We start from the raw sequence: 13591 nt of genomic DNA on the forward strand, positions 1-13591 counted from the left end.
ATTGTCCCTCAGAAATCCACTATGATCTCATCGAACCTCCTAGCCCTTTTCCATTGACATGGCTCTCGAATCAAGATGTCTGGGTGGAACAATGGCCTATAATTGAACTCAAGCTGTCAATCCAAAAGAAATTAGTTGCAGAACAGCTAAAGCTGGAGCACACAGAACTGACCACAAGTAAACATAATACCTCCATATTTGTTATTTTCAAGAGATCAGGACACTACCACCTCCTACAGGATCTTTGTGCAGTTAGTGATCAAATGGAAAAAAAAATAAGGTCCATACAACCAGGCCTCCCCCCACCCTAGTGCTATTCCTACATCTTATTACATTTTAGTTTCAGATATTAAGGATTGCTTTTTCAAATTCCCCTGGTGCCACAGGATCGAGACTGCTTTGCCTTTACCTAATATGCATAAGCCAACCAAGAGATATCAATGAACTGTTTTCCCCCAAGGAATGAAGAATAACCCCACAAACTGCCTGTTATATGTTTCTCAGGCCTTGGTAAATATTTTCAAGGACATTCTCTTAATTCATTATATGGATGATTTCCTTGTGGCACATCCAGATGCAGTCCATCTGCAAAGGACTGCTGGAAGAGTGTTAAAAGTGTCATTACATCTGATGGTGGTACCGGATAAGATTCAAATGATGCCCTCTTTGCATTTTTAGACTCTTCTATTGCTGTGCAGGTCTACCCCCTTTCCTTTAAATTGGAAATGAAGGAATTGTACTCACTCTCAGATTACAACAATTATATGGCTTGGTTAATTGGCTTAAACCCTTTCTGCCTATTCATGACCAAGAGATGAGACACCTCTTTTCATCATTGGAGGACCCTACCTGTCCTTCTACTAAGTTTAGGCTTACCCAAGAAGCTAAAGATTTGCTACAAAGGTTTTGGCTAGTCTAGCCACCTCCAGTTTGTAATGCCATGATCCCCAAAGGCCCTTATTGGCATGGTCTTCTGGACACCCAGGGAATTTTTGGGAGTATTTTGGCAATCTGGACCCCTTCTATGGACACACCAAGTACATTCTGACCTGCACAAGGTCACTTCTAAGTTTGACCAGTGCTTTCAACTTGGCCTTAAAGCATGAATGCTGGCACAGAGAACATATGGATGAGAGCCAGATAAGTTTGTCTTCCCCTTTTCTCTAAAGAGTAACCAGTACCTCTGGGCAGATTCTATTGCATTCCAGGAAATGGTTGCAGGATTCATAGGAACTATTGACAGCCATTTGCCAAATAAGATATTAGCAGGGCTCCCTACACTTCCAATACAGATGAAGTCCCATACAGTTTCCTGCTCCACTCCCGTTCCTCACGCCACCTTGGCCTTTTTAGATTCCAATAAAAACAGATATGGTGTTCTTATCCAGTGTCCTGGTTCCAAAGATGTTACACATGTTATCCCTAACCCTGGTTCTGTTCAATTGGGTGAGCTATTGGCCCTCCTTAAGGTTCTAGTGGAGTGCCAGACTGAGCCTGTCAATATTTTTTTTTCTGACAGCCAGTATGCTGTACAGGCTGTTCATGTGCTGGCCTTTTCTCAAGTCAAAGACTCACTGACTCCCATATGCTGCTCAGACAAGATGTCTTAAATTAGAGGACTAAGCCATGGTACCTATCACATATTAGATCCCACTTCAAATTGCCAGGAATATTTGCCCAAGGAAATGAGGTTACAGATACCACCATATTAGCAGCTAGTATAGATGTACTAGAACAAGCCAGGGCTCTTCACCAGCAATTTCACCTGTCTCCACACAACCTGCATAGGCTTCTCCCTGAGCTGCCAATTTTTCCAATGCAAAGATTTTTCTTGGTCATATGCCACCTGCACCCCTCTTGCCCCTTTGGGGCCACTTCAATGTGCACGGGTCAACTCCCTTGGCTTATTGCCCAATGCCATTTGGCAAATGGACATTATGCATTTGCTCCTTTTGGCAATCTTAGATATGTTCATGTGATAGTGGATACATGCTCCTCCTTTGTGTATACCCTTGCCCTTTCTGGGGAAAAGATTGTCAATGCTATCAAGGCCCTTAAATTGGCCATGTTGGTCATGGGGGTGCTTTGGGCTAAAAAGACTGACAATGGCCCTGCCTATGCTTCTCAACAGTTTAATGACTTTCTGAGATCCTGGAAGATCTCTCATTCCACTGGCATTTCTTATAATCCTCAGGGACAAGCCATTGTGGAAAGAGCCAACAGAACTCTTAAAGAACTATTGGCCAAGACCATCTCACCGGAGGCAAAAAAGGACCCCAATTTGACCCTAATTGAAGTCCTTTTCCATAAAAATTTTCTCAGCTTTGATGAGGCAAGACTCAATCCAGTATATAAACATTGAGTGTTTCTGACCCATGGGAGAGGGTATGCTTGTGCTTTTCCTTAGAGTACAACTATGTCAATATGGGTCCTAACAAGAGATGTGCATTCCACCACAGACTAGCCCACCTCCACCAAAGAAGAATTGGCTATGGATGAGTAATGTACATACTCACCACCATTGCCCCTTTTATTCCCTCAAAAGCAGAGGATCTACGGGCTTTGGATTCCTTGCCTCCCATTCTGTTGCTAGTGGCAATTAACTCCCCTGCTTTCCCTGTGATATTTAGCACCAACTCTTCCCTAGGCCTGCCCTTTATGGACCTTGTGCTGACCACCAAAAAGGTGGAGTGCACCTGGTCTGTGGAGGAAACCCTTTGATTTACGCCCCCTCCCTTTTTGCTTTCTTTCTCTTGTCCAATGCCTAAGAAATAGAATTAGTAAGAGACATGTCCTTACTGGCCTGCTTCTAGGCAATTTGCCTCACCCTCTTAATTACTCCATTCTACTGCAGGAACAAATATCCTGTCTCAATATGACTAGGGTCCAAACAATGTCATTGGGGAATGATTTTTTAAATAAGGTCTGGGACAAATTTTTTTTTAATTTAATTTTTTTATTCATTTTACATACCAACCACAGATCCTCCTCTCATCCCTCCTCCCGCTCTCCCCTCCCTCACCTTTCTCTCTAACCCACCTCTAACCCCTCCTTAAAGGGTAAGTTCTCTCATGGGGGGATGGCAAAGCCTCATACATTCAGTTAAGGTAGGACCAAGCCCCTCGCCCCTGCATCAACGGTGAGCAAGGTGTCTGGACTTAGGTAATGGCCTCCAGAGCAAAGCTAGCTCATGTAACAGGGATAGATTCTGATGGTCTGGGACAACTTTAAAAGGCTATTTGATCCATCCTGGATGCTCACATATGCTTTGATTGGCATGGTGATACTATTAATCCTTATTCTCTTTATATGCCTCCTGCAGCACATATGACAGCAGCAGACAGTGAATAAGGCAATTCTTCCGGTTTTAATGGTTCTTGGATATCCTGTTCATAGCTCTCCACAAGAGGTTATGCATGCCTGGTTCTCTGAAATTCAAAAGACTACTGCCTAATCTTCTCCACCTGGGTGGCTCTCCAGGAATGGATGCTCTTCGAGGGCTGGTAGTCAATGACCAGTAAGAGCTTGTTAGCAAGCCAACCTAAGGCAGGCACAGTCCAGATGCTGAGCCCTCCTGAGGTGGGGTCAACAAGGCCTGAGCAATGAACTGTGACTCCTGCTGAGTGCCCATGTAATACAATAATAAAGGGTGGGTATGTAGGAAGATAAAGCCTATGAGGCCAAGAGATGAGCCAACCTGGAGTCTGCCTAAGGGTCTAGCAACAGATTGTCAGAGGTCCTGCTCATGCCTAGCCAATGAGGGGTGACTGTGCAATGTCACTGGATCGGGACACAGCCTTGGTGCTGGGAGGAGGGCATATAAGGCTCTCCCCATTGCTGAATAAACAAGTCTGCTGTTTGCCTTTTACCTGACTCCTGGTGTCTGTGCCATTGACGCTGTGCCTTCTCACCCCTTCCTCCAAGGATGTAAACTGGAGTAACAATTCTCTTCAAATTTCATCCTCCTCCTCTATGTAGAATAAGAATAGCAATCACTTCCTTTTCTTACTTCAGGAAGTCGTGGACATCAGTGGAAGACTGTGTATATGTCTGGTTTGGAAGTATGAGACAACATGGAGTACTTCACAAGTAGTTGCAAGATGAAAGTTTATATCAGCACATCCTGGCTCTGCCTCTCAGATGCTGGTGTGGTTTAGAAACCAAGGAGAACTTCAAAAAGCAGAGCATCATTTTGTTGCTCAGAAGACTAGTCATTTGTGAGATGTTTATAGTGGAATAATACTTGGCATTTTTATGTAGGACTTAAACACAGAATGTATTTTCTTCCATAGTGTTAAAATAGTGGAGATTATAAAGCATTTATTATATGTGTATTTCCATAATAAAGTTTACATATACATATGTGTATATAATCTATTTATAGAGATACATATATGTGTGTGTGTGTGTGTGTGTGTGTGTGTGTGTAATTTTTTCAAAAAAATTTTTCAGTAGCTATTTTCCAGATTGACACATATTCTTCAATTTGAAACATTTCCTTAAAGAGGAAAACTCATACAGAATCTAGACTTATAAGAAAAACATGAGGTGCACACAAAGCCCCTCCTCTAGGGTATAGATATAATAATCATCTGTTGTTTGAGAGGGCACTGGCTGGTGGAGCTGCCTGGAAGATGTGCAGGGACTCTAGTGATCTAGCTTTTGTGAATAATCACCTGTGGTGGAAAGGGCTTTCCATTGATGTAGCTACCCAAGTCACCCTGACTTTTATAAGGAACCCTTTACCCATGCTCTTAGATATGGAAAGAATCATTTTTTTTTTGGTCTGTTGTCAGTGCCTTTCTTGGATGAATAGACTTTTGTTCATATCTCCCCCTAAAAAGTCACACAATGCAGCAAACATTGTTTTTAGAGAGGTTGAATTTTCAGACATTTCCTGTATATCTCATGTCCTTCCATGGGCACAACCTCCTTCAGCAACAATCCTCAGCAGAGCAGTACATTTACTTTGACTAATGAACATATATTAACATATGCTATACTGGCTGGTTTTATGTGTTAACTTGACATGATCTAGCATCATCAGAGAGAAAGGAGCCTCAGTTGAGGAAATGCCTCCATGAGACCCAGTTGTTAGGCATTTTCTCAATTAGTGATCAATGAGGGAGGGTCCAGCCCATGGTGGGCAGTGCCATCCCTGTGTTGGTGATCCTTGATTCTATAAGAAAGCAGGCTGAGCAAGCCATGAGAAGCAAGCCAGTAAGAAGAGCCCCTCCAAGGCCTCTACATCAGCCCCTGCCACCAGGTTCCTGTTGTATTTGAGTTCCTGTCCTGATTTCCTTCTATGATGAACAGCTATATGGAAGTGTAAGCCAAATAAACCCTTTCCCTCCCAACTTGCTTTATGGTTATGCTGTTTCATCACAGCAATACGAACCCTGACTAAGACATATACAAAGCTTATGGTGTAGAATGGTGTTCTCTCATATTGTTTTTCAACCTTGGGTTTAGACAAATGTCTAAACACACACACACACACACACACACACACACAAACACACACACACAAATCTCATTATTGTATATCAGTTGGAAACCATCTTTTTACCTTTTCCCAATATACATTGTTATTTTTCATATATATATAAGTGTGTATGCATGCTTGTATGTGTATTGGCACATGTATAGGTGTATGAAGGACAGAGGTTATGTTATGTGTGTGTATGAAGGACAGAGGCTGATGTCACATGTCTCCTTAATCACTTTCCATCCTATTTATATACTGAGGCAGGGTCTCTCCTGCATGCAGAGCATCTGTTTTCCAAACCCAGAGCTTGTTGATTTGGCTAGTCTAGCTAGTAATCTTGCTCGGGTGGTCCCTCATCTCCATTTCCTGAGTTCTGGGATTACAGGCAGGCCTCCATGTCAACCCTCTATTTATGTGAGTGTTGGGGATAAGAAAACTCTGGTTTTCCGTGCTGGAAAAGCTAGTGAGTTACTAACTGAACTGCCTGTCCAGCCCACACTTTTATTAATTTATGCTAACTTCTATCAGAGGAAATGAGATTTATGTCAATGTTATGACATTTGCTCAAGTGGGTAACCAAAACAAAAGCAGATAAAGCTCACACAAAGTATGTGCCTACCTTTAAAACCAATGATCTTACCCTGACACTGTATACCTAGTAATGGATGATTTGAGTTAGAAGTGATAGGAACCTGTATTGCTGAAGATGACCAATCACTGGATTACTGTTAACACTGAGAACAGACATAATAATGAGACTCACTGAGAAAGTCACTAGGCAATTTAATCATTGTGCAAACAACAGAGTCTACCTAGCACAGACCAGGATGAGTGCAACATCACAAGACAACATAATTCTATGGCATAAGCATAATGATGCAGAAGTGATAGTTTGAGTTAGATGTGGCTGATTTTAGTTGAACAATTCTAGATGTATACCTTGCCTTTTCTATATGTTTTTCTTTCTCTAAAAATGTAGACTTTTAAAATTGGTTTTTGAAATTAAAATATATTATTTTCCCCTTCCTCATTTCTCTCCCAACCACTCCCTTATCCCCCTTACTCTCTCTCAGATTTATGGACTTTGCCCTCTTTTTAGTATATGTGTATACATATATTACCTATACTCCTAAATATATAAATGCAAACTGCTCAGTCTGTGTATTCTTACATGTATATGAGTTTAGGTCTGACCACTTGGTATTGTGTAAACAGTTGGAGACTCTTCCTTGGGGAAGAATACTTTTCCCCATTCTCAACATTTGTTAATTGCTTGCAGTTGACTGCTAATACAGATGATGGAACTATCACAAGGTTGAAGCCCTGTGTGATTTCCATCCTCCATGTTAGCATGTCTGTTGGTGTTATTCATGTTCAGGTCTTGTTTAGGCAGCCATGTTGTTGAGACTTCATTGATGTAGCTTCCCTGATATTTCTGGGAGTTGCAATTTCACAGGTGACATCCCTTTTCCTCTGGATCTTACAACCTTCCTTCCTCATCTTCTGGGATGTTACTTAAGTGTTGGTTTAGGAACAGCATCATAAATGGATCAGTTAGTGCTGCATATCACACAAACTCTCATTCTCATCAGTTTTTTCCCATAATAATCTCCATCTGTTGCAAAAAAAGTTTATTAAGGTTTGAGAGCTGCAGTTATTTGTGTATTAGAATAAATATTTAGAATGCAGATAGGAATTTTGCTGGTTTAATAATATGGCAGTTTGTAAGTTCTCCTTCAAGATCCATGACTTTATTAGTCGTAGGTAGTTGGCTAGGATTCTAGTACCAGGCATGTTTTCCTTCTTGTTAAGCCTTGAAGTCCGATTAGAGAGCTTTTGGCTACTGCGAAAATATGAGTCCCACCTTTGCATCCTTAGAGTTATCATGCCATGCTGGTCAACGTTTTAGTTCATAAACATTAGGCTACATAAGACTGTTGGTTGCTTTCCTTCCTTGGCAGCTTGTACGGCACTTACTGGAATCATGAAAGCTAGTGCTCAGAGAGGAGGCTTTCAGTTTAGATCCACCTCATATCCTCTGGGTCCTGTGTCCAAACTGCGTGTCTTCAGCAATAGGTAGTTATGCCCAACCTCTGGTAGGCAACCCAGGGAAACAGCTACACAGTCTATAATGCTTTGAGAGTCTCTTGGACTTGACTAACGGTGCATTAGACAGCTTCCCATGCTTGGTATCTGGATTCTTTTTAGATAGTCTATGGCTTTGGGAGGAGCATTGCCAGACTAGGTAGGGAATTATTTAAAACTATATATCTATATATATTCACAGACTTACATATGCTATATATAACTTTAGGTAAATATATAAGGATTCCTTATGACTTTTTCAGACACCCTGAATGTTTACTCTTTTCCCTCCCTTTTCTTCTATGTTGACCTCCATCCCCTATTAATTAACCCCACTTCCATCTCCACATTTTCCCTTCAACTTACTTTTCCCCTACTGTCCCCTTCTTGATTGCTTCTCCCCAATTCCCCCAACAACCACCATGGTCCCTTTTTGTTTTTCTGGCTTCTGCAGCTACTCCAGGTTATATACCAACATCTGAAAACTTGGAGCTAGCAACCACAGATGAGAGAGAACATTCACATTTGTACTTCTTGGTCTGACTTACCTCATTTAATATAATCTTTCCCAGTTCCATTCATTCACTTTCAAATTTCACAATTTCACTTTTCTTTGCAGCTGAATAATATTTCATAGTATATATGTACCATATTATTTATTATCCATTTATCAGTTGAAGGACATTTAGGTTGTTTCCATTTCCTAGCTATTGTGAATGGAACAGTAATGGGCATGGCTGAGCAACTATCTCTGGAGTAGGATGTCATTGAGTCCTTTGGACATATACTAAGAAGTGATACAGCTGGGTCATTTGGTGGATTTATTTTTAGCTTTTTGAGAGTTCTCCACACTGGTTTTCAGGGTGGTTGGGCCAGTTTGCAACCCCATCAACAGTGAGTGAGGGCTCCCTTTCCCCCACATCCCCTCTAGCATTTGTTGTCAGTTATTTTGCTGATCTTTGCCATTATGACTGGGTAAGATGAAGTTTCAAAATTGTTTTCATTTGCATTTTCCTAATTGCTATGGGCACTAAACATTTTTTAAAGATATTTCTTAGCTACTTTTATTTTTCTTTAGAGAACTCTGTTTAATTTTGTAGTCCATTTTTTGAAATCATCATTTGTTTTTCTAACTCTTTGTTTCTGAGTTTTTTATATTTCTGAATATTAATCTTCTGTCAGATTTATAGCTGGCAAAGATTCTCTCCTATTCTCTGTGATTCCTCTTCCCTAGACAGATTGTTTCTTTAGCTGTGCCAAGGCTTTTTAGTTTTATGAAGTCCCACTTTGTCAATTATAATTGACTTTAATTTGTGGGCAATTAGACCTGTATCTATTACATGGCACAAAATACAAATTCAAATGAATCAAAGATCTCAATGCAAAACCTGAAATTCTAAAACTTCTGTTAGAAAACACAGGGTGATCTCTACATGATACAGTTGTAGGAATGGGCTTTTTGAAATTGGAAGTTTCTAAGATGATCCTCCTGTGCTAAGTTAATCTTTAACTGAAAGATTGTCATGAGAAAAATCCAGAAAAATGGATGTGTAACAAGAGGGAAAAAATGGACACCAGAATAAACAGTGGGAAACAACAGCATTCCCTCCCTCCCTATGGGAAAGAGGAACACATGTTATTATGGCCATTGCATATTTGGGTCTCTTTGTTATAGAAATTTTGCTTTTACAGGTTAGTAATTTTACTAAGAAGCAAGTGTGTTTCTTACAATTGAGTAAAGAATGCTAGACTGAAATTCTCATGGTAGAGATCAGCACACAACTAAAGAGGAACTTATTCTGCTTTTTACTCTATGGAAATGAACTTTTGGTTTTCTTGATCATAAGAATAATGACACACATAGTTAAAAATTAAAGACTATTAAAGCCTTAAAGGAATATAGAGATGATGGACTTCCTCCAGATCCCCATCATTAATCAGAAAAGTATCTAGGACAAGAACTGAGCAGTGCTATTTCAATTCCATGTTCATATTTTTAGTAATTAAGTGAATTTGTATCATAATAATTATGTGAGGTGAAATTTGATACTCTTTTACAAATGAGCATCTTTATTAATTATTCAAAATGCTTCACCCTCTGTTGACATGTCATAAGGATTTTTGTTGATGTATAGTAACATATTTAGTGATGAAAATTTAATTCAAAGCGTGTATTATGGTTTAGGTCTTAATTGTCTTCCCAAGACTCATATGCTAAAGGCTTTGATACTGCTGGGAGATGGTGGAATCTATAAGAAGTGAGGCCTGATGGAAAGAGGTTAGGTCATTAGCCACAAGCCTTGTGAGGCTTATTAGGATCCTGGCTTCCTTTTCTCTGTGAATCTCAGCCGCCATGAGGCAACAGATTCTATATATACTCTTTGCCATGACATTTCTGCTACTCTGTAGACACTAAAACAATGGAGTTGTTGGCTATGGATTGAAACCCCTAGAGCCACGAGCCCAGATAAATATCTCATCTTTCAAGTTAATTTTTTAAAGGTGTTTTCCCCCAGACCCTCACAAGGGCATATATGGAAGATAATTTCTAGTGAAAATGCTTTTTTACAGAGAGATTGCTAATATTACTTAGTTATTTCTAGATATTGATAGTGAAGTATTAAAATTAAAAATTTAGGTAATGCCAACTTTAATGGCAAATGACATATTCATCTTTTAATCAGAGTAGGAATGGCTAATGGTTCATAAAAGATGTTGGCATATGCAGTTTACCACTACAATAAAATTATTATGGTTAATATATTTTCAAAGCTGAAAACTATTCATATGAATGCTTAGTTTTTGATTATATCAAAGTATACACTTTATTTTGGTCAGTTCTCAACCTGTGGGTCATGGCCCCTTTGAGGATTGAATAACCCTTTTATGGGGGTGCATATCAGGTATTTACCATTCATTATAGTAGCGAAATTACAGTTATGAAGTTGCAATGAAAATAATTTTATGGTTGGGGTGTCATCACAATATTAGAAACTGTATTAAAAGTTTGTAGCATTAGGAAGCTTGAGAATCACTGTATCAAACTGAATGAATCTTTGGTTTTACTTTGATATAGCTGTGTTATTTAGATGCTATCATTGCTAAGGAATATTTTAAAAATAGCCAAGTTTTGCAAATACAAGATGCTTTTATCAAGCTAGGAAAGGTCTATAAATTTTATACCAAGAGTAACCCAGTGCAACTTTATTTTTTACTTTATGTCCTGTTGTCAGCTCTTTTGAGACTATATGAATACACATGCAATAAAGCCTTCCAGTGCGGATGGATGACATTAGCATTGCTGTCACACATCACTTGGGGTTGATTTCTGTATCTATGTGTGAGTTAGAAGACAGTGGACTCCCCTGTCTACATTTAGATGTTCATTGACATATGTGGGATGGAAAGTATCTTGGAATTTTCCAGAATGTATCAGAAACCCAGATCTGATACTGAGATCACTGCTTTGCGGGCGAGTTCTTTACTTTGACATCTATCATGGCCAGTAAACTGTCCAAGGTCTGTGAGTTTAAGGCCATTCTGAGAGAGCCTGTCAAGTTCTATTGGAATCTCCAAATTTTAAGTTACATCTGGATCTATACAGACAAAATGAAAATCGTCTGAATAGCTCATCTTTCCTGCACAGCTTCTTACCCAGATCTGTATATTTATTGGTTCTGAGTGGGGCTGGAATTGGAAGCTTTTATAATTCTTAGACTCTTCTGTTGTGCATCTAACACTGAGAGCCACTTCTCAGAAGAAGGGCAATCTCAGTGACTAAATTACCCAGGCCATTTATTCTATGAAGGACAAGTCTCTGTATTGAAAGATATTCCTTATAGTGGTCATCATTTTCTGAATATTTAATGTCACTGTTATATTCTGTTTGTTACATTCTTAATATGTGTCAGGTGTTTATATTATTTGGTTTAATCTTTTTTTTTTTTTTTTTTGGTTTTTCGAGACAGGGTTTCTCTGTGTAGTTTTGCGCCTTTCCTGGAACTCACTTTGTAGACCAGGCTGGCCTCGAACTCACAGAGATCCGCCTGCCTCTGCCTCCCGAGTGCTGGGATTAAAGGCGTGCGCCACCACCACCCGGCTGGTTTAATCTTTTTCAAAATATTATTTTATAGATATGAAATTGGGAGCCGGAGAAATTAAATATCTTGGTCAAAGTAATTTAGCAACCCACACTGATGCATTAATGGTTCAGTCTGGGTTCAACTTCTGGATTATAGATCATTGCTTAATGGTTTTCAAAGCAGACTGCAAAGAAGAGGCTTCGCATTTGAAATTCTCCAGTCAGTAAAACAGAATGATTTGGGGACTCAGGAGTCTGTTCTCAGAGAAATCTGAATGGGTTTATGAGCCTGTAAGGTAAAAGACAAATTGGGAAGGTTTGTTATTTAGGCTGAGTATAGGAGAATCTGGTTTTGCTTTATGGAACTGTATTTCCTGCCCCATTCCCATTGCTTGTAGTCCAGTACCTTTTGCATTGTACTGGAGAAAAAGTCTTCAGAATAGCTCATTAAAGTAGTATATAAATTCAGGAATTTTCAAAGACTGAAGGAGACCTAGAGGTCATCTGAGGGCAAGTTTCTCACACTGCAAGCAAAGATAATGAAGCCCGCAGAGGTTAGGGGAGTTGCCTGGGCTACAGAGCTCTGGAGTGCTGAGCTGACCTGAACTTTCAGTCTGTGGAGGCTCCTCATCACCACAGCTGCAGCTTTAGTCACACAACAGCAGAGAGCAAGAGCCCTGAGCCTGATGTCATTAAAGTCCTCAGTCCTTGGACATTTGCACTCAAGGAGCTGTAGCCTAGATCAGAGCGGAAAACTCAGGAGAAACTCTAAGCAGTGAATTTACTTGTTAGAAGAGCATTAACAATTCTCTGAACAAAGGCTTTACAAGGACCATCCTTTTGTTCTAGGGTGATATTTTAGGTTTTAGAGTATGTTCACAGTTACATCATTGGACTCTATATTTAAGCATGTACTTTCAATACTTTTTCCTATAAGATTCTGTAGTTTTAAGTTTTCTTCCTATTTTTTTGTTCCATTAATTATTTATTTACTTTAAAATATTCTTTAAGGGATTGGAGAAATGGCTCAGCAGTTAACAATATTGTTTGCTTTTCTGGAAGACCTGAGTTTAGTTCCCAGAACCCATGTTGGGCAGCTCACAACCACCTGCCACTCCAACTCTAGGGGATCTGATGTCCTCTTCTGGCCTCTGTGGGCACTTACACATACCTGCCATGCATTTGCACATACGCCCCCCACACCCTGACACTATCCTGGAATATTATTTTAACTAGGTAAAGATGTGTTATATTTGTTTATGTGGCATTTGCTTAGTTAGGTAAAGATGTGTTGCATTTGTTTCACCTTGCTTGCCTAAGACACCTGATTGATCTAATAAAAACCTGAATGGCTAATAGCTAGTCAGGAGAGGGATAGGTGGGTCTGGCAGGCAGAGAGAATAGGTAGGAGGAGAAATTGAGACTCGAGAGAAGGAGAAGAGAACAAGGGAGAGAAAGAGGGAGATGCCTGGGGTCAGGCAGGTTGGGCAGCCAGACACTGAAGAAGCAGGACACACAGAAAGAAAAGGCAAAAATCTCCAAGGCAAAATGTAGATTGATAGAAACAGATGAAATTGTAAGGGCTAGCAAGAAACAAGCCTAAGCTAAGACCGAGCATTCATAACTGATAAAAAGTCTTATGTTGTAATTTGGGAGCTGGTTGGTCACCCATAAGAAAGTCTGCTATAACACACACACACACACACACACACACACACACACACACACACACACACACACGCAGAAATAAAAAAATCTTTAAAAAATATATCTTCTAAGTTGAGATATAAAAAATTAATATTTTAGGAGTACTGCAAGATATTTTCCTAAACACATTCATTGGATAAAATGCAAACCAAGAAAGAAATACCTATTTCCTCAAAACATTTATATTTTTGTGATGAAAACATGCTGGATCTTTTCATCAAGCCTTATGA

Source organism: Peromyscus eremicus, chromosome 3 (assembly GCF_949786415.1).
Source record: "Peromyscus eremicus chromosome 3, PerEre_H2_v1, whole genome shotgun sequence".
NCBI lineage: Eukaryota > Metazoa > Chordata > Mammalia > Rodentia > Cricetidae > Peromyscus > Peromyscus eremicus.